The sequence below is a fragment of the Vulpes lagopus genome, chromosome 14 (genome assembly GCF_018345385.1).
Source record: "Vulpes lagopus strain Blue_001 chromosome 14, ASM1834538v1, whole genome shotgun sequence".
In the NCBI taxonomy this organism is placed as follows: domain Eukaryota; kingdom Metazoa; phylum Chordata; class Mammalia; order Carnivora; family Canidae; genus Vulpes; species Vulpes lagopus.
This window is the reverse complement of record NC_054837.1, coordinates 27897783-27924683: the sequence shown is the minus strand read 5'-3', so window position 1 is coordinate 27924683 and position 26901 is coordinate 27897783. Positions and strand designations below refer to the sequence as shown.

The window sequence follows — 26901 nt, the reverse complement described above, 5'->3', positions numbered from 1 at the left end:
CACAGTTCTCAATTGGCAGGACTGGCGTGTGAACCCAGGACTTTGGCTTTCAGCCTCAAACACCTACTAAATAGGTACTTTCTGGGGTTCCTACTAAAGCATCGTGCACTAAAGAGGCAAGTTAGGATCATCACTTTCATAAAGGTCAAGCATTTGAGTGGGAAGTGTGCAATTGAGAATATTAATCCACTGCCGATTTTATCATACGCTCCTCTAAGGAGTACAGAGCACCTGGCATCATAATAGCAATAATATTAACAGTAACAACAGATCCCATCTATGGAGCATTTGAGTAATTCCAGTGTGTTTCTCACACAGGGGAAACCTGAAGAACTTAAAACACATAGTGGCTTTATTATTCCCATTTGACAGGTTAGAGAGTTGAGGCGAAGAGGGACTGAGTCACTTGTCCATGATCATAGCCACAAAGTAGCAGAGCTGATTTGATTGTGGTTTGCCTGAACAGCTCCCAGAGATTCACTGGCTCTGCCAGAGGCTGTTCCACAGAGCCCATGCTGGTGTCTTTCTTCCTTCCGGGTCTCCTGGAAGCTCAGAGCAAGGAAATGACTCACCTCAGTCCCTTTCATCACTCAGTGGTGGTCCAGTTCTTTCCAGTTTGCAGTCTCCTTCTAGTCCTGCCTGAGACTCATATTTTTCCCTCTTAAATCATCTTCTCTAATCAGGTCAGCTGTAGAATATGGGCCCTAAAATAATAATGCCAGTGCAGCCACTGGATTTCCTGCTTGCTTAGCAGGATGGAAACTTTGATGTGGGTATGTATGTGTCCTTTAAAAAACCCTTTATTTACTCTGCTCTTGTTTTTATAAGATACGACTCTTAACGAGGCTTTAATTCAAGGTCAAAGAGTCTAGAAGTTGGCAAGAAAGCCCATTGCCCCTCTGGGCCTTGCCAGACACATAAACAGCCAATGGCTGGCTTTTTTCATCTCCTCTTCTAAACAGTCCCATTGCAACAGAACTCTTCCTTGCATGAGGAGGTAAAATATTTGAACTGACTGTATTGCCTGTTCCTAACTGTTTGCAAATGCAGCTGGCCCCCCTCATCTTTGTTTATTTTTTCCTTTTCTGTAGTTCAAGGAAAATAATTTATTAACTTGGGAATTAGGGATAATATTGTTCTGCAGCCCCGCAGCCGCCTGAGGCCCGGGCCAGCCTGCTCTGCTTGCAGAGTTGAGAGAAGCTTTTCTGTCAAAGGCACAGCCGTGGCCAGGCCCAGCCGGATGGGGCTAATGTATTCACAGTCATGATACGAAGACCCCAAGTGTCTGGAACCCTAGCCTCTGGGGACCAGCAGGGCCACGCCATCGACCTGAGCTCCCTGGACTGCGCCCCTGTCTAAATCCATCAGGCTGGCTACCCCCAGTCTTGGACCACTGAATAATTTACGGTCCTGCGGAACGGCGAGCAGCGGGTCACTGGAGTTCATGGGTTAATAACAGGTTTGGTTTTCGATGTCAGCAGCTCTCTTGATAACGTATGAAAGAATCCTATTCTGTTGATTAGATTTTGAAATGGATCAATTTTTAATCAGCCAAACACCTGACTCACTCAATAAGAGTTGCATTGTGGAGACAGGATAGAGGCCGGCTTTATTTACAAGAGTGTTTGTTTTTTGGGGGCCATACGCAAATTCCCACTCAGATCCCTCCTCCTGGAAGAAATTGACCGGATTATCTCCCACCTCAAATGGCAGCATTTGATTCACCTTCTGATTAGTTGGGAAATCCATGGGTCTGTTTAAGAGATAAGAACAGCAGCTAAAGGGTTGATTTAGTCATCCGTGGTTATTGATAGAAAAAGCATTTATTTGCCAATGGAGAAGTTTTGCTTAATGTAACAGCAAGGAAGAAGGGAGGAGACAAAGGGAGTCCAGGCAGTAGCCAGGGGTGGCAAAGGCGTTTTAGCTCTGGAGGTAGTTGGGTTTTTAGCCCTGTTCCCAGATTTTCAGAACAACCTATGAAAGTGGGCAGAAAAATAAACTGGGTGCATATGGATTCATTTTGGAAGGGAATTGTTCTGATCATTTTATTTATCCATTCAGCAAACATTTGAGCCCACAGTGTGTTCCAGGCTCTTTGTTGACCCGGGATGAAGCCATTACTGAGAGAGACACAGTTGCTGCCCACACAGAGCACACATTCTGGTGAGAGGCTGAGGCAGGCAGTTTAGAAGAAATTACAGAGTATACGAAGTGCTGTGAGGAAGCTCTGAGGAAAAAATAGCAAGAATACCTAATTTAGATTGTGGTTCAGGGAGGTCTCTGTGAGTGAAGAGAAATGGAAATTGGCCACCAGGCAGGGGTGAAGGCCTAGAGGCCAGTGGGCTGGGGGAGCCAAGAAGGGCCAGGTGGCAGATGAGAGGATGACAAGGGGAGAGAGGGAGGTAGAGGGAGACTGGAAAGGTAAACAGGGCCTGAGTTAGGTAGAGGAAGGACTTTGGGTTTTATCTGCAGTGCCATAGGGAGCCCTGGAAAGGTTTTGAGCAAAGGAGTGGCTTAAGTTTTGCCCTAGGAAAGGTCACTCTGAGGAGAAGGGGCTGTGGGAATGGTAGACCACTGCGGGGTCTCCTGCAGCCATGCAGTGAGTGGTGATGGGGATATGGGCCAGGGACACAGCATGGAGTGGGGTGAAGGAGATGGGCTCTCCAATTCTGGTCCATGGCCAGGTTACTAAGGAAGAGGACATGGTACTTTGGGCCAGCTGGGGCCCTCGGCCAGCCTGAGGAGGCTGGTAGCCCATGGTGGTCTGGTCCCATGAGAGTGGAAGCATTCTTTGTGACAAAACACTGCCTATATCTTGGCTGGTCCTCCAGACTTTTCCTCAAACTGGAAGAGCTAGGAACAGGGTGGTACAGAGGTTGCAGACTTGGGCTATGGAGTCAGATGTGAGGGCTTCCAATCTCAGCACTGCCTTTTATAAGCTCGTGACTTCAAACAGACTGCTCTTTGCACATATAAGCAAGTGACAATAAATCTCAATATGGAACTTTCCAGAAGGACTCATAAGAAACTGCCAACAGTGATTGCCCTTGGCAGGGAGACTTGGTATAGGAAGGAGATTGACTTTGTCCTTTATACCCTCTTGTAGCCTCTGAACTTTTGCCACAGGCAACTATCACCTGGTCAGAATTATCCATGGCATTTGTGATATACTGTGACATTCACCAGGGTGGACCTGCAGTGGCATTTAGAGCAAGGACTGGTGTTAGTACCCTTGATTACAGATGAGGGTCAGAGAGGTACAGTCACTTGCCTACAATCACACAGTTGTACTTGTGGGCTCTGGCCCCTCTTGGGCCCGACTCTTTTCTCTTCCCAGTTCAGCTTGTCTTTCTTGTCACTGTTGGTTGAGGTTGTGAATTTGGTAGGACTTGGAGGAGCTGGACTTTCCCGGCATGAGTAGCGATTTCTCATTCCCCAGTGCTCTGCTCCAAGAACCATTGATTAGGTGGCTTTATTTATTAGTTTAATCTTTGTACATCCCTCAGTGCCGCTGTTCTTGTACCTGCATTGTCTGTCTTTTGGGGTGGGGCAGAAGAGCCTGCATGCATACCTATGTATGTGTCTACAGGCCTGAGAGTATCTGTGTGGCTTTGGGATGTGGGGGAGGATGCCTCACTTCCCAGCTGCCTTTTATGCCCAGCAGATTCTCACAAACATCTTAATCTAGGCATTGCACAGAGTAATTGCTTGCTGATGGATCTCAGTAGAAAGAGCCATCTGACCTAGTGCCAGAAGGCCTAGGGTCTAGTTCTGGCACATCTACTTGCTTGCTGTGTGACCTTGAGCAAGCAAGTTCTCAGTACCTCAGTTACTCATCTGTAAAGTGGGAGTGATGTTAATATCATCTCCTTGCTTTGAGCAGGTGGGGTACACTCCCACCCCAGGACCTTTGCACTTGCTGTTCTCTTTTTTCTCACTTGTCACCATAGCTTGCTACTTCACTTGTTTCATCATTACTCAAAAGTTAACCTTCTCAGGGATGCCTTCTCTGGCCACTCTACCCAAAATTTCACAATACACTCACACACACACACACACACACACACACACACACACACTTAAGCACACATCATTCCTTCTCCCTCTTATTTTCCCTGCCATGTATTTTTTTTCTTCCTTAGCACTTAACATGATTGATCATAGTGTATCTTTTAACCATTTAACTTCTTTACTAATTTCTCCCACCAAAATATCAACTCCAGCAGGATGGAGATATTTGTTTCTTTTGCTTACTGCTGTCTTCCTAGCATCTAAAATGGGGCTTGGCACATAGTAGGTGCTCAGCAAAAACTGTTGAAAGAATGAGGTAAATCAATGGAAGGAATTTAGAACAGTACCTGGTACATAACAAGACTCAATAAATGTGATTTATTCTTACTAATATTACTGCTGAGCTTTACTGAGCCTCAGTTTCCTACCCATAAAATGAAGGTGGTGTTGATGATAGCTATCATAGAGTTGTTGTGAACTTTTAGTGATACGGATATTGAATTTAAGCTCAATATGAGCTCCCAACGTAGTAATTCTTTAATAAAAAGCTATTGTAGTTATAAGTACAAAATGAATAATGAAGGCTCCCTGGTTATGGCAGCACTTCTAGGAAGTGGAGTTAGTGTCTGGGACCAAGAGATCAGCCCTCACCATCCTGTCACGCCCGATTAGTTACTACAGTTTTGGGGGTTGGGGAGCACTATCCTCTGGTTTGCCTTCACCTGCTACCTACTCAATGTCCACTCAGGGTTTGCAAACATCCCCTGATTCCAGCTTTCTCAAGGGGTACTTTTCCAAGCAAAATTTACTTGATTTTGTTTTTTAAAAAGTGTGGAAATTGTTTTTTAAGAAGGGAAAGACCAATTGATATTTAATTTTCAAAGGAAACATCTTCTGTGCATTGCTATTTGGATAAAAGCCAGACCGAGCAGCACAATGTGTAATTTTTGTAAATCCAAAAGGCAGAGCCCACCTTGGCCAGGGGAATAAGATTTGTTCATTGGACTACGCCCAAATCCTGAACCCCAAGAATGGAGGAGGAACCTGCATCCAGGACTCTTAGTTGGAGGCAGCAGAAATGGACTCAGCCTTCCACCAAGACTCATGTAAGAAGGGACTTCTCTACCAACAAGAAGGAGCTTCTGATGCTGGCTAGCCAGAAAAGCATGACAGATGTTCATAACAGTTGGGAGGGAGTAGGATGGGGTGGGACGGGGATCCTCAGCTGAAAATAAGGGGTGGTTGCTAGATGCATTGAGAATTGGTGCTGGGGCATTGGTCATCCATTCTGTGGCCTGAGGCAGGGGTAAAAGCAGATTAGCAGATGCTGTCACAGTCCCTTGGGACTTTTCAGTGCTCTGTCAAGCTTCCACCTGCTGATGATTCATCTCTGTGCCCTGGGGGTTTTTGTCTAAAGCCACAAGACTACTTTGCCTGAGAGTGGGGCTAGCCAGAAGTGCTGGAACATAACCCCTGGGAGTCGCTCTCCATCTCAGGTATTGGTGAATAAATACCTCAGCTCCCTCACCCCTGAGTGGAATAGTTCCTAGGTCTCTTTTGCACTTTTTTTAGGTGGTGGAGATTATAGGCGATTTTTGTGTTTTTGCTTTCTTAAGGAGGTTTTTAGGTTTTCAGCATTGGGACTGTATTATTTTGTACTTTGAAATTGACCTGCCGCAGAGAGCACCAGTATCCCCAAAAAGGTTTGGGGTGGGGGTAGGTGAGGATAGCACGGAGCTTGGTAGCATCTCTGTTTTTGCTCACACTGTGCACAGAGCAGTTCAGCCTTCTGCACTGAGCTCAGGAGAAGGGGAAAAGTGGAAATCACACTGTATCGTTTAAGGCAAAACTAAAGGGGTTGGAATCAGTCCAATAAAAGGCTGATGGCCTGACTTGGTTTGCATTTAGGGAGTTTTCTGGATTTGAAACTTCAGTGGAAAAAGGTGTTTAAATTAGCTCATTATCTCTTGAACATCCACTGTATGACAAATATTGTGCTAGATACTTTTTGGGGAGAAATGAGTGAGACCAAGTTTTCAGAGTCTTTTTTTTTTAAGATTTTATTTATTTATTCGTGAGAGACACAGAGACAGAGAGAGAGAGGCAGAGACACAGGCAGAGGGAGAAGCAGGCTCCATGCAGGGAGCCAGATGTGGGACTCGATCCTGGGTCTCCAGGATCACACCCCAGGTTGAAGGCGGCACTAAGCCGCTGAGCCACCCGGGTTGCCCCAAGTTTTCAGAGTATTGAGAGAACCCACAAGCAGCCGTGAGCAGAATGGACAGGGGTGGCAGGTGGCCTACGGGAAATTGAAGCCCAGGGCATGGGAGCAGAGGAAAGACAGATTAGATCAGCTGAGGAGCCTGGGAGAAAGGACAGAACACTGATACAAGCCTTGAAAGCTGGAAGGCTTAACAGGCTGACAGACGGAGAAGTGTACGGCATGGACGAGGGCCCAGAGTAGGAAGGTCAGAGCCCAGCCTGGGATGCGCCGAACAGGCCAGCTTGGCTCATGTATGGAAGGGAGATGAGGAGTTAGGCTGGGAGAATGCAGGGTTCTGAATGTCAGGAGGGGATGCTGGGTAGCTTGGTGGGCCATAGGTGGCCATCGAAGGTGTTTGAGCAGGAGAGTGAGATGTTTGGAGCTGTACTTAAAAGATTCTTTTTATCACAAGATTTCTCAGCCACCACACTATTGACATTTTGGATCATTTGGTTGTGGGAGTTGTCCTGCGTATTATAGGATGTTTAGCAGCATCCTCGGTTTCTACCCACTGCCTCCCTCCTAAATGTGACAACCAGAAATATCTCTGTATATTGCCAGATGACCCTTGGGGGGTCAGAGTACCCCAGCGGAAAACCACTGTGTCAGATTGAGTGGGAGCAGGAAGTCCAGCCAGGGAGCAGTCAGCATGCTAGTGAACAGTGATGCAGCCCAGAAGTAGGGCAGGAATGGAGAAGGAGGACACAGGTGCTTGAGGCCTTTGAGACAGGACTAGAAGGCCAGGGATTAGAAGGTTAAGGAGACCATGGCAGAGAGAAATGTTAGAGCCATGTCTTCCATGGGCCAGGGTCCAAGGTTCAGGACCTAATGGGTCCATGACGTTAGGGGCAAATGGAAAAGGAAGAACACGTTGGGAGGAGAGGGCTGGGGGAACCTAGAGCCCATGTATCTTGAGGTGTTGCTGGGCCTTCATACAAGATGAGTTCTTAGTGAGGGGGGAGGGTGGTATTGTTGAATGAATGAATGAATGAATGAATGAATGAGGCACTTTATAAAAAGGACTGAAATTCAGGAGGGAGCTAAAAGACTGTTATCTGTGCCATCTAGTGAGTCCCTACTAGGTGCACACGGATGGGCCCTAGTCACCTCTGTGGCCTCTGATCTCATGGAAATTATAACCCAAATGAGGAGGGGATGCTGAACAAGTAAATACATAGATAACAAATACATGATTATAGGTGGTACTCAGTGCCAAGGAAGGGAAGCAAGAAGGAGTTTGTGTGTTGGGAGCCAAGGATGGGAGAGGCCCAGCAATTGGTCAGGGGCTGCCATTAATGGGGTGGCCCACATTTGGCCCAAGAACCTGCTCATTCAAGGTCGCTTTGGTGGGAACAGAGTGACAAGCCACCTATGGCACAGGAGAACAGTGAGAGCAGACCAGACAACTGGGTGATTTCCTCAAGTGCGAGGAATAACCAGAGCAAGCTTTGAGGAGCTGAGAACAGAAAGCTGAGTAGAAGTTTGCAGGGGCAAGTGTAAGGGAACAGCATATGCAAAGGCATCATAGTCATGCTTGATAGAGACCAGGGTTTATGGGGAGATAGAGCTCGACCCATTTCCTTAAACCTTATAAATAAGGATGATTTTCCCTCCTGGCCTCCAACAATGAGGACCTTAATTGGTGGGTTGATGTGTTGGATGGTGTCTGGGGTTCTCAGAACCCTGATTTTCTCCTCCCTTTTTCTCCTGTTTCTACTCAGTCTACTTTTTTTTTTTTTTTTTAATTCAGTCTACTTTCAAGGGAGCAGGTGGAGGGGCCCACAGATGCCCCCTGCCCCCGTATACCTTAGCAGTTGGCAACCTGTGGATATTTTGAGAGTGTGATTTTTTTTAGTTCCTTCAATGCACTGCTGGAGAGAGCAAACTTAACTTTTTCCTTTTTTTATAAGACCAATTTAAAAAAAATTTTTTTTCCCAGAGGAGGCCATTGGCTATTTCAGAAATAGTAAACAGGAGTCAGCGCCAGGGCATAAGTGGTTGGTTTTAATTAGAACATTAAAGTATTTTAACGCTTACACTTTATATTTTTGCGAACTTGATTATATAGCATTTTAAATACCTGTGAACGTTTTAAGGACTCTCAGCGATACATTATTTGCAATTTCACAGGAAACTTCTATTTTAAAAGCAAAGCGGTGTGCAAGTGGCTGTGGAGGCTTGGCAGCAGCAGCTACACTGTATAATGAGGAACCACGTGACGGGGGGTTGGCAGACAGCGGCCTGCCGTCACCCAGGCTTCCTGGTGACCCTGTTCTGGAGAGGCTCCTGCTGGGAGCAAGGGATTTGTGGAAGTCTCAGGGTTCAGCTCGGGTTTCCAAGGCCTGAGGATTCTCTACCCCCAGAATGCATCACAAGGGTATTCCTTGGTCTCTCACCCTCTCTCTGCCACTTGGGGCAACTATTCTCCACCCAGAATTCAAAGGAGGCTTCTTAAAACATAATCAATCTTGTCACTCATTTGCTCAGAAGCTTTCAGAAGAAAGTCAAGACTCACATCAGAGTCTCCAGGCCATGGGTGGTCGACTCTGCTGACCTAGCCCCATCTTCTCTTGTTGTCCCTCATGTCACCACAGCCCAGCCACTCATGCCTTCTCCTTATCCTTTTATACTCTGAATGTTATTGTGCCTCTGCTATGTGCCACACATTGTTCTGGACACTGGTGATGTAGCAGTGAGCAGGCCAGCAGAATTCCCTGCCTTTGTGGAGCTGCCCTGCTAGTCAAAAGAGACAGGTAGCAAAGAGACAGATGAATACCGGGTGTGAGGGGGGGGAGGGGTGCTGGTTTTGATGGGGGCTGGTGATTAGGACAGGATTAAGAGGTGACATCTAAAGGCTTAAATTGAAATGAGAGAGCCAGCCAGTGGTGTGCTAGAGTTGCCTTGTGCGGGACCATGAGAGCTTATTGCCCCCATCTGTTCCCAGCAACTTGTTCAGTGATGTCTGGCTGGTTGCTCGGATTCTGCCATGGTGGGAGTGTTTACACCATGGAAATGGCAGATGCTACAAACTAGGACTTTTTCCCCAGAGAGCTGCTTGTTAAGCATTTACCAGCACACATGTGGAACAGGTCATGCAGAAAGCCTGGGAGGGGTTCCAGGCATTCCCTGGGGGGGAATGTGTTTAGAAGACTTGAGGAACATCACGAGTGGGACTAAGTGAGTGATAGGGAATGTGAAAGAAGACAAAGCCAGAGAGTTCCTTAAATGTTTTGGAGTTCTGAAATAGTCTAACTTCAGGACCTTTGCACCTGCTATTCCTCTACCGTGGATGTTCTTCCCATGGCTGGTTAATTCAGTTCCAATCTCTTCCCAGAGAAGCCTTCTCTGACCATTTTTGCTGATGCACAATGGGAATCCTCTGGTTCCTTTCCCAATACTTGTTTCAATTTGTAATTGGATATTGAGTTGTTGATTGAGTTAGAGTCTGTCTCCCCCATTGCAATGTAAACTCAATGTCTTCTTGCTCCCTGCTGTCTTCCCACCTTCCAGTAAGGATCCAGCCTGATTCTAGTTGCATAATCTCTAGGTCCCTTATACTTAACCTGGAAGCAACACAGAACCAAATGGAGGCCTCTCTAATAATGGGCACAGTAATTGTCCCCCAGCTGCCAACCCCTGTCAGTGAGAAAGAACAAGCTCTCTGCTCCTGTTGAAGATTTGGGAAACATTGGAGGTTGAATATTCCTATGATATCATGGCTGGCATTTTTATTGTCATGAGAGTAATAGGTGTCAGGAGTTCAGGACTTAAGATGAAGTTTATTTCATGATGGAGAAAGTACCCAACCTACTGGCATCTGGGACCATGTGGCCAAAGGTGCATTGAGGAGAGAAACATTTTGATCACAGGGAATAGATTTGACTGACCTGATTATTTCATTTTATAATGATGAGACCCTAGAACATTGATTGAGGTGATCAGCACTTAGGTCTTTCATAGTTAATGAGGAACTGTTCAATTTATATTGGAAACAGTCACTTCCCCGGGGCCCTTAATGAGGTGTGTGGTAATGGGAGGGGAAGGCTGTCACTATCGCAGAGGTGGGTGTGGACCAGAGAGGAAGATGGCTCCTTGTTCAGGCCATCAAGTCACCTCCCTCTGTTCTTGAGGGTTTAGATCCTGTCTCTGCTCTTCCCAGCTGTACGCTCTTTGGCAGGTTGGTTAGCCTCTTATAATTCAGTTTTCCCTCCTGTAAAAAGGGCCAATGGTGCAAGTTGTCTTAGGGAGTAGTACATGGCATAAGAGGATTTAAAGAGTTGTATCAAATCTCAAAAGGTTTCAGAACCTGGTCAATACTCAAGAAGTATTAGTGTTATTGGAGCTGTCAGGTAATGGTGTTGGCACTTCCAAAGCCTGCGAAATGGGAACATGGTAGGCTTGTTCCAGTATAACAAGGACCTTCCTAAAGAAGATGCCCTGAATAAAAAGTTGATACAGAATTTTCTGGCTCTTCATCTTGAGGCAGAGCAGGTTTAACCAGAAGGTAATGTACCCAAGTGCTTAGCACTTGACCCAGCTTGTGGGAGCAGTTACTAATTTTATCATTAATCCGTGAACTTTTCTATTTCTGTGTGTATTGCTATGAGTGGACTTTGCTAGTTATTGCTGCTCAGTTATTCAGTTTTGTGTTACAGGAGAGGGCAGGGGTCTTTGCCTCATTTCCTGCTCTATCCTTGGTGCCCAGAACAACACCTGCACATAGTAAGTGTTCAATAAATATTTGTCAAATGAATGAAATTATATGCCTGTAGGGGTTTAAAACTGAAAGACTGTATCCCAAAAAAAATTAAAAAAAAAAAAAGAAAGACTGTATCCCAGAGAAATGGAAACTTAAACTCACCCAAAAACCTGCACATGTTTGCAGCAGCATTATTCATAATAGTCCTAAAATAGCAACCCAGCTGGTCTTCAGCAGGTCAGTGGTTGAGCAAACTAGCACATCCATACCATGGAACAAAACTCAGCAATAAAAGGAATGAACTGTCGATAAACTAACAACTTGGATGAGTCTTGAAGGAATTCTGCTGAGTGAAAAAAGCTAGTCCCCCAAAAGATGACATACTAGATGATTCCATTTATATAGCATTCTTGAGAGGACCAAGAGAAATGGAGAACAGATTAGGGATGGGAACAGGGAGGGAAGTAGGTATGGTTATAAAAGCACAATATAAGGGACCCTCATGGTGACGGAAATGTTCTGTATCTCAGCTGTATCAATGTCAGTATCCCGGTAGTGGCTGACTGTGTACCACAGTTTTGTAAGTTATCCCCATAGGGGCAAGGGGATGAAAGGTACAGGAGAGTTCCTCATTCTTTGTTATGACTGCATGTGAGTTTACAATGATCTAACAATAAAATGTTCAATTTTTAAAAAGGATGAAAAGTATTTCATTAAATATTAGAAATGCAATGGACTAAAAAAAAAAAAGTGCAATGGACTTCAGCCCTACTATGTGAAACGTTAACTCAGAACTTTTCAACAGCTGCACAAAGTAGGTGGATGTGATGTCACCATTTTGCAGGGAGGGAAACAGGCTCAGAGAGTTAAGGGACTTGTCTGAAGACACCCACCTGGCAGATGGTGGAGATGGGACTCAAACCTCGGAGTGTCTGGCCCCAAACCCTGAGTTCTTTCCTCTAGACTTGCAGCTCTGAGTCTCTCTGGTTTAGATGCTGAGCAGAGCCAAGTTCACCTCCCTTGTGTGTCGTCTTATGATGTCTGACCATGTAGCCAGACACCATAGCTTCTTAAGTGACTGGCAACTTTGTAGGGAAGAGATAGCCAAGGATCTGCCTGGGTTGCCTGCCTGACTACTCTTGAATGACCAGGACTCACAATCCTGTCCCAAGCCCTCCTTCTTTCCCTTATGTGTAGATGTCAAATGTGTAGTGTTGGTGTTTTGTGCCCATTTTACACTTGGGAAGATTAAAGCACAGGACAGAAAAGGAACTGGGGGTTGTTTCAAGTGGAACAAGTGTGGTCCTCTACAGCTCTGACACTCTAGGGTGGTGATCGTAGTTCCTTTGATTTGTCTTGCACAGTTGCTGTTCCGAGCACATCTTCCACCCTGTGATGTGGTGGCCACTGGCACAGATGCCAAGTCTAGGCAAAGCCTAGCAAGTGCTGAGATCAAGTGTTTGCCTTCAGATTACCAGACTTTGGCCCAGGACAAGTGTTTTCTCTTCTCCAAGCCTCACTTTTATCACCTAAGAAGGGGGTAATAATGAAGATTTAAAAAGAAAACAGATAACACTTTGTAGGGAATAGCAGTCACTGGCAGTGCCTGAGGTCTAATCGGGAACTCTATCTACCCTGAGGCCCAGAGCTCTGACTAGAGAATGCTGAGAGAAGCAAAGCCTCCCTCCCCAGATGATCTTCCCTGACATGGCTCCTCACCTGAGTTCTCCTTAGCTGTTGTTGAGCAGGGTAGCACTGCTGTGATGGGGGCCACTCAAAGGATCTGGGAGGTTCCTGCCTCAGGCGGCATTTAAACTGAGAGCTGAAAGGTGACTAGGTGTTGCCAGCTGAGTGAGAGGAAGGGGAAGGAAGGGCATTCCAGGGAAAGGGAACAGCAGATGCAAAGGTTCAGGGGTCAGAAGGTTCAGGTACTTTGTGGAAGCTGAAACCAGGGCATCAATGCTTGAGCATTAAATAGGCCCAAAGCAGCACCCAGTCATTCTGGAGGGATCCCAGGGGGCTCATGGCCAGGTAAAGAATTTAGACTTCATCTTGAGGGCTAAGGGGAGCCAAGGAGGGTTGAACAGAGGGGTGATACAGCTAGACATACACTTCAGTAAAGTGGCTTTGGCTTCTGTGTGGAGTGGAGAGGAGCAGAGAGAATCTCCAAACGGAGGCTGGGAGGCCAGCACGGAGACTGCTGCAGCATCTTGGTGAGAAGTCACAGGGACTGGAGCAGTGCTTTGGGAATGGACCTGGGGAGAAGTGCACCAATTCAGGACATCTGTCTATATCGAATTGACAGAGCTCAGCAAGTGTCAGCAAGTGGCCCAAAGAGGGAGCATCCTGGATGAACTGGATTTCTGACTTGCATTCTAGGCCAGACCACTTAGAGGAGGCCCCTTTACCTCTCTATTCCACAGTCTCACCTGTGAAATTGGGAGTAATTTCCATCTCCCCATCTTTTGGCATCTTTGGTCTCTGGGAGGGTCAGATGAAATGTGCCTGGAGCTATTATTGCCTCACAGTGAGCAACAAAAATCCCAAATCCCAAACCCCACCCAGAGACTGTGACCATCCCCAGGGGGGCGAGGTCCTTGGTGTTAAAGACACAACTCCCTTATTTTGTCCAGTGGTTTTCTAAATGTGCCATAACCTGATCAGCTTAATATAGATATACCAACTCTTGCTTTGCTTTTCTTATTTTAATGGTAAAGACTGGCTTTGGGCTCTCATCTCTCTTCCTGCTTATGGTGCTGAGAAAGAGTACCATCACCAAATAGCAGATTACACCGCAAGCACAAACCAGCGTTTATGGAGCACCGACTGTGTGACAACATCTTCCTGTGTGATACCTCCTTCACTTTCTTCTGGACTAAGAAGTGGTGGAGTCCAACAGACTGCAGTTTTGTGTCTGTCTGTGCCACATCCTAGCTGACTCCAGCAACTCCCAGCCTCAGTTTGCCCGTCTGTATAAGGGGTCAATCTAGACTCACCTCAAAAGGTACCTGAAGAAGATAGTGAGCCCACTCCCAACAGGAACCAGGTGGCTGGGCATGGTGCCTGGTACAGAGAATGGCCTCTGAAGAGGCAGCTGGCAATAAATAACCTGTGAGGCTAGCCTTGTTCCTGTTCACGGAGGGAAGTGAGATTTACAGCCCCAAAGCTGCCATAATGGATATCCCAACTCAGCCATGCCCTTTCAAGGAAGACCTGGAGAAAACCCAGTGGGGGTCATCACTGGCAACTCCAAATGTGACTAGATGGCCTATGCTTCTCCCTGTGTAGCCCCCTGAGAAACTAGATGGGACCATTGAGGGGTGTGGGTTGGTTGGACCCTGGTTGCCCAGCCAAGAGGGCGGGCCGATTGTTATTTTTACCCCAGCCAGTCTGGAACCTTTTAGAAGTCCGAACAATGGTCGCCTGTGGTTCTGTGCATGTTTTATAGAATAGCACTATAGTAGTGTCCTAGGGCTGTCATAGCAAAGTACCATCAGTTGAGGGCTTAAAAGAATACAGAAGTGTATTCTTTCACAATTCTGGAGGCCAGAAGGTTGAAATCAAGGTGTCAGGAGGGCCACTCTCCTCCTTAGGGCTGTCGGGGAGGATCCTGCCTTGCCCCTTCCAGCTCCTGGTGGCTGCTGGCAATCCTTTGAAGTTCCTAGGTTTGTGGTTGCATCACTCTAATCTCTTTCTCCGTTGTCATGTGGCTGTCTTCTATCTGTGTCTGTCCTCTTTTTCACTGGATTTTGGGCTCACCCTAACCCAGCATGACCTCATCTTCATTAATTAAATCTGCAAAGACCCTTTTTCCCAGTAAGGTCACAGTGTGAGGTTCCAGGTGGACATGAATTCTGGGGGGGATGCTATTCTTCCCAGTTCAAACTTCTTTAGAAAATGTCAAGAGTATCCTTTTCACTCTGAGCTTCATATGGAGTTCTGAGGGGGAAGTGAGAAAGAGGTAGGGGGATGATGCCCCCGGCCGTGGCCAGAAAGTCTTAGTCCTAAATGTGAAGCTGACTACAACGCTGACACCTGAAGTCTTTGCTGCCATTGATCTGGTGAATCAGGAAGAGGTGAAGAGGCTTCTGAGTAGGACTGTGCTGAGGCCTGGGGCCCTTTGTGCTTCCTTGGTCTTTGACAACTTGTTCTTACCTGAGCCACAATTTCCACTCTGAAAATTGGAGATAATAATAGCACCTTCCTTACTAGTTGACCATGAAGACATCACATGTGATTTTAATGCTAGAGAGTGTCAAGCCCTATGTCTTATTGTTTGGACAGAGAATCTGGGACTGGGAAGATGGCCATGACCATCTTCTTGCCTGGTGGACCTAGAATCGGGGCTGGTAGTGCAGCTCTAAGAATAGTGCACCCTCCTGTCAGATCCAGCCCTAATCTTTGCCAGCACTTGCCTGGGAGGATCTGAATCCTTTAACAGTAGAATTAACGAGTATGAATCTAGAAGTGAATCTTCTCAGTGACCCTGTGTGGCAGAGACTGCTGCAAGTCCCCTTTTATAGATAAGGAAACTGAGGCTTGGTCAAATTTGACAGAGAGAGAGAGAGAAAGAGCTGGTAGTGGCTATTTCTTCTAAAGCTGCTAGCAATCCTCAAAGTTGGGGGCATATTTTTTCCTAGAGTCATTACAGTTTTCGGCCCAAGTTACCTGCCCAAGGCTACCCAGGTGAAAGGTGGTGGAGCTGAGATTCAAGTACAGGTACATTCAGGTCCACTTCTCTGATTCCCTACCCTTGCCTTAGGCCCCTCCATGCCTCGGTTTCCCCATTTCTAAAATGATGTGTCCTCCAGGCTCCCAGCTTAGAGGACCCCAGCTCGGCAGAACTGTGTGAAGTCTGAGGCCTGAAGGGTTACATAAACCCTCATGCCCAGGCGGGTGTCTCAGCTTCCCTGTCTCCTGTCCCTCACACTACAGCGACTTGAGATTTTTACACAGACAGGAACTGTGTGTGTGGAGCAAATTGTGTGTGTGTGTGTGTGTGTGTGTGTGTGTTTGCAACAAATATTTTATAATAGACAAGCCTCGTCTGCCACTTCTAAAAGTAGTGAAAAAAAAAAAACCACTTTGAGAAAGTAAAAATAACCCCGGAGCCCGAGTCACTGAAGTCATTGAACTCAGCCAGAACTGGCTGCTCTAACTGTGGCTGCTTGGGCACGCTGAGGGGCAGTGGGTCAGGGACAGAAATTTGGGGCTGGCCACCTGGAGAAAAGTCCCAGTGGTTAGTTTGCAGGTGAAATGACTGTCCATCCAACTTTTTTTTTTTTTTAAAGTATTAGAGGAATGTCTCCCTGCAAAGCTGTGTCTTCTTTCTCTTTTAAAAGTGACTTGACAATTGATAATTTTGCCCTAGTGACGGGCACCTTAGAGCTTTTATTTCTTGGAGGCCAAACATTGATGTTGTGTGAAATGGGAGCTTGGTGGAGCCTTTGTGCAGATCTCAAGCTTCCTGAAAAATTTATTTACTGTGACTGTGATCCGCAGGAGTGAATTGATGTTTATCTATAGTCGTTTATGCCAGCAAGGAGGGGAAAAATGCATAAGTGCACTTTCCTTGGAGGTCTTGCGAGGCTGTTTAAATAAGTATCTAATAGTGAACTTTCAATAGCAGACAGGCAGCTTGATGGACAGGGTATAGTGTATTATTAACCATAAGCAGGCTTAATCTTTCCCCCATGTTTTAGAAGAAGCTTTATAACCTTCTGGCCAAAGAATTCATGAGAGCCAGGTATTTGAAGCTAAGCAAAATTATCCTGGCCATTCTAGTGGCAGAATCGATAATTCCAAGAGCCGCATGAAACACGGGAAGCAGAGGCTGTGGCTGGGTCTTGAGTAAGCAGCTCCGGCTACCTCCTTGTGGCCAGGTCAGGAGAAGTTTACAGGGACCTGGAGCTGGCAAGGGGGGAGGCAAGGGTCATGCCAAGGGCCTGGCTTTCCTGTCAGGTAAGTACCTTTGGTTGCCTCCAGGTTGGAGGATCTTAGGGACAGGGAACAAGGACATGTGTCACCTGCCGGGCCCTGGTTACAACAGTGCCCAGCTGTTTGGTGGCACTCACGATTTTAAGCAAAAGAAAGGATTTACATGATTGTCTAATGAATGTCTGTTTTGCCCCTCTGTACAGAAATTTTGTGCGGTTTGGAATGCATCTTGTTTAACTAGGAGGGCTTTCTTGATCTCTGGAAGATGGTGAGCTCTTCTTTATTATAAATTCCTCTCCTAGTCCCCTCCTTGGCCCTCATCACCCTCAGGAGTGATGGAGCCTTCAGTCTGTCTTTCCCCCATTAGCTGGTCAGCCACCAGAGCACAGGACTCCTCCCGGCCCTGAACATTACCTGGAGTTTCTTAAAGGCTCAGCCACTGTTTGTTGAATGATTAGCGTGGGTTTTGCTGAGGAGGAAAGAATTGTGGTTAAGAGCATGAAGGTCAGATAACCTTGGGATCAAATTCTGGTCTGTTGCCTGCTGTGTGTCTTCAGATGAGTGCCTTACTCTCTCTGGGTCTTTGTTTCCTGGTCTGTAAGAAGGAATAATAAGAGAGATGACTTTACCATTTTAAATCTCAGTTTCTTGTTTGTAAAATAAGCATAACAATGCTACTTCTGAAGGGTCTACTTAGGAGTGAGAGAATGCTACCAGAGGAGCCAGCATAAGGTCCCGGTCAGTATAAAGCTGATGTTGTCCAGTATGTATGGCTGTTACTATTATTAATGTTTTATTAATATTACTATTGTTATAATCATCACTACTTTCCCTCTTCAGACTGGAGAGAACTCACAGCCTCCATTTGGCAGCTTTGAGCACTGTTGCCTTCTTTCAAGGTCTCAAAGCCATAATGGGGGGCCTGCTGAGACCTGTGCAGAGTCAGGGGATGCTGGTCTAAAGTGATGGGCACTGGAGGTGGCCTCGAATGAGCCCCCCATAAACTGTGGCAGCTCTCTCTGCTCAGTGCTGGAGCTATGATCTGACTCCAGATCTCAGGCCTGGAGTCCCTACCCCTACCCTGTCCTCCAGCAAGGGTGCAGGGGCTAGGAAGTTTCATGTCACCAAGCACAAGTTTGAGTTGGCAGCAAGTCCTGGGGCAGGAGGCACGATGAGAATGGCTCATGAATGAGTGACAACCCCTGGATTATCTGAGCCACTGAGCACGCTCCCCCATGTGTGCCCCCCCCCAACTCTCCAGTGTGGAAAATCAGGAGCTGCCTGGCCCTCAGAGCGTTATGATCACCCAAGGCTGGTTAGCATTCCCATGGCTGCCCAGAGGGTACAAAGTAGAGCCTTTCTGGGTGGGTATGGGGGGGTGGGACTATGGTCTTAAGTTCCCTACTTGCCCAGGCCAAGTCTCATTGTCCTGAGCTGCTCTCTTCCCCTCTGGCCTTTCTTCCTTCTCTCCAGAAACTAGTTAGGTTTACCCAATTTATTGTCATAAGGCTCCTCACAGCTGGAGCAGAGCAGAATGCCAGGCATCATGTTGAGTGTTCCCTGTGTGGGATTTCAGAAATTTTTATTACTTCCACCCATTTTCCAGGTGAGGGAATTGAGGCTCAGAAGGGTGAAGTCCCTTGCCAAGGCCCCATAGCGTGCTCATCATCCGTCCTTCTTCTCTGATGATTTAAGTCCCCAGTTCTCAGTTCAGCTGCATTTCCAACTTTCATCTTCTCTTCGGAAGACAAGGCCAGCTCAGCTGTTGAGCTGGTTTGTGAGTGGAGCTGGAATTGTCCAGGAGACTCAGCTGCAGGAAATGGGGGGCAGCAAAGGTCTTGCCTCTAGAGAGTGAGCTTCTTTCCTCAAGATAAAGTATCAAGTCCTTAAAGTAGGGTACCATTGGGCAGAGCATGGTACCCCTGGGGATCCTGTACTCAGAATCTTTCCTGTCTCCCTTTCAGGGTCCCAAATGTCTTTAAAAGCCTACACAGCCTGCCTCATGCTAACCTTGTCCTGACCACTGCTGACAGAGCTCCAGGGAAATGATGGAGGAAGTGGGGAGCAACACAGGACTCAGACCCATGTTGTTCTGGGCTGAATGTGAGAGTCTCAGATACTCACATGCCTGTCTTGGGGGGATGAGCCCCATCATTTCCCACTGCTTCCTGTGTCATCTCGGAGGGACCCTTCCCCCCACTGCTCACATGCTGATCCCCAAACCCTCTACCTTCAGACTGGAGCATGAGGAGTTGGGGAGGAAGCAGAGGCATCTGGATTTTCCTTTTGGCTTGATTTATGAGAAACAAACTAATATGAGAGCTTACAGCAAGGCACCAGGCTGCAAGGGAAGCTTAAAAATTATATTCATCACAGCAGTAATCACTAATACACAATGTGTCTACTCTGGGCCAGATCTGCAGAGCCCCTAGTTCAATAAGATGGGACTCCTACTCTCAAGAGGGTCACCAGGGAGAGAAGACCCCTCCCCCATGACAGCATATTAAGATGGAGGTTTTCACAGGGTACACACTGTATGGGTTCATGGAAAGCCAGGAGTTTGGAAGGAGCAGCACAGAAACTATTTGCAGCAGGTCTGAAAAAATGAGTTTGCCAGGCAGGGAATTAGAGTAGCCATTCTACACCAAGGAACAGCATCAGACACAGGGAACAGCTTGGGCACTGGCACAGACAGAGGTTGAGAACCAGGGGCAATTGAAGACTGGCGGGTTATTTAATTGGGATCAAGGTAAGCTTGAAGCAGGTGGTGGGTTTCAGATCGGGCCTCCTGGGACACTGGATCAGATTTGGGCTTTTCCTGGAGGCTCAGGGTGAGGTTTTTGAGGGGTTGATTCTAAGACCTACAGGAAGCCATGGACAGGTTTGAGCACAGGATCCATTACCTTTTGCAAAAAGCCTCCAGGCTGCTGTGGGGAGGAGGGATCATTGGGTAAGACCCATCAGGGAGTTGAGGAGGGGCTCCTACCATCATCTAGGCCTGCGTTAAGGGGGTGTGGGCCTGGCAGTGGCACAGGGGCTGCCCAGGAGAAGGCCAATGTAGGGATGTTTCAAAGGGAGATTCAAAGAGGCCCTGGAGGGAGGCTGTAACGAGCCATCTGCTGACATTTCTCTTTCCCACCCTGCAGTTTTACGCTTGGGATCTATGGAGCCTCAATTGGTAATAGAGTGATGTGGAAACAGCTGGAAACGGCTGGAGGGGGCTGCAGTGCCAGCCCCAGGGCAGAGTATAGAAGAGCTGGGAGCTGATGTGTCATCTCTTTAGCAAGGACTTAGTTAGGTTCCTTTCTTAGTTTCTCTGTGCTACTCGAGAGGAAGAAGACCGTGATCCATGCCTTCTCCAGCATAAGCTATTCGTTCACTTATATACTCAACATCCACCCATCGTGCTTATGCTGTGCCCAGTGTGGGGAGACCTGGCGAGCATGGCATGCAGCTGCCTACTCTTGGGGAGCCCCTGGTCATAGCAACTGAAGACGGACGGCAGACAGGTAGGTGGAAGCAGCCTGCGAAGAGCTGTCCCCTAAGTGGGGACTCCAGGGACCTATGGGCACGGGGTGGGAGTGGGGGTGGGGGTTGGGGGTTGGGGGGGTGCTCAACAAAACCTGGGAGGCTGAGGATGCTTCCAGGAGGGGGCTGCCTGCATTGTAGCTCAGTGAAGGCAGGAACTGGTCTTCCCCCTTCAGTATGGGATCCCTAGGTCCCCAACAAAATGAGATGAAGTGACTGGGAAACTGGGACCTGAAGAAGAACCAGGCACAGCTCTGGGGAAGAGACAGGAAGTTGTGTTCCAGGAGGAGGGAACAGCAGGGCAAAGACTCAGAGGTGGGCTTTGCAGAAGTCCTCTGTTCAGAGTACCTGGGGCCTCAGGGGTGAGCATAGTGGGGCAAGAGCTGAGAATGGAGCCTAGATGCTATATTTTGGGGTCTGGGCCTCCAAGCTTGTAAAAACAGCTCACTTTTCCCCCAGACTAGCATTGTGGTTTCCCTTCTTCCTTAAGTCTTCACCAAACCTAGAAATCAGATTGGGTCACTACCAGGAGGTGTGAGCTGAGACTTGAGTTGCAGGCGAGTTTGCAGGTAGGGCCAGTTGTGGGATGGTGGTGGAGAACAGTGCCCTAGTTCACACCGAGCCTCTTGTTTATCCAAGGTTAGACCCGCCATTTGAAAGCTGCCTTTCTCATGTATGGTGCTCACATTGGAGGGCAGGATTAGGTCTGCAGAGGTCCTGACTGGAGTGAGAGAGAGTTCTTCAGGGGAAGTTTGGGGGTATCTCTTTGCTTTATGCAGTGGTCATCCCTGGGATCCCATGAACATGGTGTAAATCAAATCCAGGTGGCCGGCAGGTCCCTAGGTCAGCACCCATCATGCAGGGTGAACTGAGGGCTTCAGGTGTGAGGCCTGAGACTCTGTATCCCCTCACCACCCAGGGCGGCCTGTGAGTGGCCCAGCAGGCGAAGTACCGTCTGGCTGGATGGAGAGCCAAAGAGGTAATGCTAATGTCTTTTAAAATTAGAATGAAAATGTTTATTGCAGAGAGCAGAACCTGCGTCAGCGCAGAGTCCTGTGGGAAGGGGACTGCTTTATCGCAGCCTTTCGGTTTTATTTTTGCACATTCGCTTTTTATTTGCTGGTGGTACTGCTTGACAGGCCCTTAGAGTGGGCTCAGCTGCCAGGCCAGGGCTGGAAGGACAGCATCGCGGCCTGTGTGTGGACAGTCCTGCCCAGGGTGAGTGCCAGGGCCTGCTTTCAGTTGGGAGACCTTGGGGGTGTGAGAGGAGGAGGCTGTGACTTTATGTGTGTGTGTCCATGTGTCTCTGTGTGTGCATCTAGCCTTATGTGTGGCTCCTTGGGTGTTTTTCTCTGTGTGAATTGTGGCTCTTGGGGGGCTGTCCACACACAAGAAGACCAAGTGTGGATCATTGTACGTGTATGTTCTTGAGGTGTGTGTGTGTGTGTGTGTGTGTGTGTGTGTGTGTTGGGAAGTAGCCATGGGTGTGGCTGGGCATGGCTGGGTATAGGTCCGGGCGTGTTTCTCTGGGACTCTCCATGTCTTTTTTTGTACGTGGATGTATGTGAGCATCTTAGGGAAGCACATGAGTTGTGTAATCATGGGCCCATATGCCCATGTGTATGTGAGAGTGCACGTGAGCGTGAGGGAAAGTGCGTGTACATGTGAGTATGTGAGAATGCATTTGAACATGTGGAAATGTATAGGAGAGTGTATCACATGGGAGAGCATGTTGTGTGAGAGTGTGTTCTGTGCATGTGCACAATGCATGTGAGAGCATGTTGTATATGAGCAATATCATCTGTGTGTGAGCTAGGCTACGTGTGGGTATACACATATGAGAGCTTGTCGTGTGTGAGCACACATTGCATGTGAGAGTGCGAACTGTGCTGTGTATGAGTGCACATGTATGAGAGAATGTATGAGAGTGTGTGTAATGAGCATGTTGCATGTGAGAGCACGTATGGTGCCCTCCTGCCCTCTCACATATGGAGCCCCCAGCAGAGCTGTCCTTGGGTCAGAGCCTGTCAGGAATCTCCCTGGTTTCAGAGCACAGCGTTGCAGCACTGGTGACAGGCAACTAGGCTCCCCGCTGGCTCCAGCTTGGGTCGGAGACTCAGGAAACCAGATGTCTCTGAGGATTGTGCCATTTTTAACCCACTCTGCTCCAGCTGATATTTTGACAAGCTTTACCTCTGTAGCTTGGGCCACACAAGCCATGGGTGCTTTGTTTGTGGAGGGGGTGATGCTTTCTAAATATAAAGTTATTGTGTGGTACAGAATGTGCTTTTTCAAGGCACACCTATACCCAACAATGGTAGCTCTTGCTAGACAGTTGCTGATCTGACCCCAGGGCAGGCTGGTGCCCTAGGCTTGGTTCCCCTGAGCTGGGTGGCAGGGGCTCTGGCCACAGTCCTGTAGATAGTCAGGGCTCCCCAAGATGGCCACACTGCAGCAGCCCTGAACCCTCCCACCCATGTGGTGCAACCAGCCACAGTCATTTCTGTAGAGCAGAAAATCCATGTCCTGCAGGGAACTGTTGGGCTTTTCTGTAGGGCCAGGTGAACCTCTTTTCAACCCCTGTCCCCATCTGGCTCACCTCCCCATCATTGGGATTTGTCTTTTGTGGAATCACCCTCTGCAAGAGGAGGTGGCTGGTGTGGAGGAGTCAGATTTTGTGGAGTAGAAACCAAATGCCATGCAAAATTTAACGCAATCAGGAACCAGTTCTGAAGGCAGATCCAAAGCCTGGCTTCAAATGCTGTGGGGCCATGAGCATGTTGTTCAGCTTCTCTGAGCTTCAGTCTTGTCTGCAAAATGGGCAGTATGATGTGGCAGCCTCAGGGCTCTCTCTCATTTGTTACCTCGGATCCTTTCTTGAACATGGGAGATTTCTGTGGGCTGAACAGCCCAGGTTCAGTGTGTCTTACCTGTGTGTGATTGTAGACAAGTCATTTTGTCTGTGCCTCAGTTTTCTTATATGTAAAATTGGGCTAATAATAGTACCTACTGCATGGGATGTTGTGAGGGTTAAATCCCTTACCTTACATAAAAGGTTAGAGTGAGTGCTATAGAGCATGAGCTATTGTTATTTCTGGAATGCCTGAATCCAGATTAAAACATCCCGTCAGCACACAATATCATCTTTTTTTTTTTTTTTTAACACAACTTGTAACCTACTCTTTCTGCAGCCTTGCCTACTCTGTTGTCAGGCAGCTGCTGTGTGCCAGGCACCCAGCTGGGAGTGCCAGGGGGAACGTGGCATGGGTTCTAGGGTGAGTGTCCTGCGTGGGTGGGCTGAGTCACATGCTATGCTCATCTTTCCTCCAATGATTTGGCAAGTAGGTGCAGACTTGGGTTAAGTCACTCTGGGCAGTAGCCAGGGGCAGGAGCCAGCCGGCAAGAGAGCCACCTGGCAGTTCTCCCTGCCAGGGTAGATCCAGCAGGCTGTAGGCACCCAAAACTGTTTTGTGCACTTGTCAGAAGGCAACTGGCATTTGAGCATCAGTGGCAGACAGCAGAGGGAGAGCCTCATATGGAAGGGAATTTCCACTGAGCCTGGCCCTACATGGTGCCCTGAGCTCACCTGCTTCAAACCATGTCAGACACACTGAAGATGAAATACCCAGTCTTGTTGGGCGGAGCCCTTCACATGGGCAAGGCCATGTGCTAAAACACTTTGTGTGCATTATCACATCTAGCTTTTGTTGAAACCCCTTGAAGTTGGTCCTGCTTATTTCTACACTAATGAAGGAGAAAGCTGTGGTTTGGAGATGTTTTGGAATCTTCCAGATCTGAGTAGAAATCTTGCTTCCTCCAGTTTCTGAGTGACTTTGGGCCAGTTACTCAACCTCTCTGAGCTTCCAGTTCCCCATTGCTTAGAGTGGTAGCAAGGAGGCAATGAAACAGTATAACTAAAACGTTTAGCCTGGCATCTGGTATGGTAAGTGATTCCTTTTAAAAGACTGTTGTAATTCTATTTTATCTTTTTGCAAGGGAACATTCCTTGCCAGTATACCAGAGATATTGACAAGATTCAACTTTGATGCCTTGGTGTCTGTGGGGCAGGGTAGGGGATTATTTTAAGGAGTTTAAAACGTATTATTATTATTATTATTATTATTATTAACAGATAAGTTTGTGAGTTTCCTGCATAGTGGAGATGCTACTCTTATCTTCAGGTTTTTATTGGTTTGTGGGGGTGGAGCCTCTTCTATTTCATGGAAGAGAAACTCTGTTGGGTTTTTGCCCCCGTGCCTAGTCCTATAACCAGACTCATTCAGACACTTGGAACAAAAGGTCTGCTGTGTAGTAGTTGTTCAACAACGTTTGTTGGATGAGTGGATGGACTGTGTTGAGCTTACTGTAGCTAAGGGGGAGATTGGATTCAGGCACAGTCTGGTAGCTTCCCACGGAAGGAGGGGGCCTGATCTGGACATCTCTCCTCTAGCAATGAACACTTGGCAGATCTGTGGGTGCCTGGAACATCTAGGGTTAATCACTTCACTGTGATTGTGATGGCCAGAGGTAGAGGAACTGGCAGAAAACTGAGACATTATCCCACAATTCCAAGACTAGGGGATTGGTTTGAGGCAGTGAATGTGACCTCTACAGATGGGGTGCACTGACTCTTGGGGAGGGGGACGTCATTCATTGATTCATTGAGTATTTCTGTGCTCAGTGCTGGGATGCCTGGAGATACCTTGTGGGACCAAATGAAAGGGAAGAACTGATGCATGAATGTTGAATAGACTTTTCCCTGAAAAGGGACTGTGTCACAGTGAGGGAGAATTGGGGCACTCTCTATTATAATGGATAGTATTCTTGTGGTTGTATGTGAGAGAAATCCACCTGGAAACAACTTAAACAAAAAAGGATTTTTATTGGCTCACATGATGTGAAAGTTTCAAGTTACTAGCTTCAGGTATGGTTGTATCCAGCTGCTCAAATGATGTTATGTCATCCTGCTCATCTCCTGGTTCAGCTTTCCTCCGTGTGGGTGCAATTTGTTCTCAGCCAAGGTTTTCTCCTGGCAGCCATGTTTCACCAGTGTGGCACCTCCCAGGAAAAGAAAGCACCTCTTTCCCAGTAGCTCTAGCAAAAGCCCCAGGATCCATTGTACTTGGTCTACCCTAGGTCCATGCACTTGCCCAAGCTGTTCTGACCACCATGAGTGTCCTCCTCTCTTTCACCTATCTCAAACCTACCTGCCCTTGAAATCCTGCTTGAGCTCCATAGCTGTCACCTTTTCTTTTTGCCTTTATTGTCTTTTTTATTGTATCTCTTTCTTAGGGCAACTTTTTTCCTGCTTTGTATCTAATTGAGCTGTGTCCTACCTGCATTGTGTTCATCATATCAGGCCAGGGTCCCTAGCAGACCAGAGTTTCATTTCTTGCCTTTCTTTCCCCTCCTCCCTATACCTAATATAAAAGATATGATAGATGCCTAATAAGTGCTTGTCGATGGACTTGGGACATTAAGAAGTATTTAATTTAGAAGCCAAATCCCAGGATGGCTCATGGGGGTCGTGGGTCAACAGGGTCCAAAGGGAATCCCAGGAATTGTCTTGCTGAACCCATTCATTTATGGTTGGGTCCCAAAGCCTGGACCTCACCCAGACCAGTTGGGGAGGTGGGAAGGAAGGAAGGAGCCCAGTTCAGAGGCCAGGCTCTCCCAGATTCAAATCCCAACTCTGTGCACTCCGGCTGTGTGATATGGGGCAAGTTACTTCACCTTTCAGTGCTGCCAGTTCTTCATCTGTAAAGTAAGATGATTCACACAATGCATTTAAGGAAAGGACCCAGTCCACAGTGAGTGCTCACTGACTTAACTGTTACCAGTACTGTTACTGTTACTACCACTGCCATGCTGTTTTCAGAGTCAGGATAGAAAGGGAGATTATAAACTCAATACCCACCTAACATGAGGGAACAGCAGCCCAGTGAGCTTCAAAGACACACCAAGACTACAGAGCACTAAGTGTCAGAGGGGCCCCTGTCCCACTTACCTTAACTTCTACTTCAATACTTGCTCTTTACCTTGACTGTCCTTTTTGGGACCACCTGAGTTTGCAGCCTGCTGTGGCCCTCAGAGAACGTCAGTGCTTCTTTATAAGGAAGGAGCGGAGGCATGGGGGCCATATGGCTCATACAGAAAATGAATGGGAACCTCAGCCCTGGTGGCTTCTCTTGAAACACTCTGTTTCTCCTGGCCAGGCTTTCAATGCCATGTCTTGTGGCCTGGTGTCCTCTAAGTAGCTGCCTTTGGCCGGTCAGCCCTGTAAGCAGCTCATCACTGCCTCCAAAATAGACCTGAGAGCCCCACTGAGCACTGGGCAGGCCCCCCGCAGAGAAGGGCCTACTGCCCCTGCATGCTGCGCTGTGCCCTTCTGCATAAAGATGTGTCATCTGCTCTTCTCCCCGGGCAGTCTTATTCCTTTCCGCTGCCTCAGAAATATTTGGGG

The 26901-nt window shown here is 47.6% G+C and overlaps 1 protein-coding gene across 14 annotated transcripts in view; it reads left to right on the top strand.

Moving 5' to 3' along the window:
• The window catches only part of CUX2 (cut like homeobox 2), a 322707-nt gene that overhangs the window by 95004 nt on the left and 200802 nt on the right, over window positions 1-26901 (top strand). For 2 of the 14 annotated variants that reach the window (XM_041729264.1, XM_041729265.1), the window contains exon 1: window positions 21538-21656. The exons of 11 other annotated variants lie outside the window; for them this stretch is intronic. The gene's annotated coding sequence lies outside the window, so the exon portion shown is untranslated. Of the gene's footprint in view, window positions 1-21312; window positions 21418-21537; window positions 21657-26901 lie in introns of those variants that run through there. One more of the 14 variants, XM_041729266.1, reaches the window with a different exon arrangement.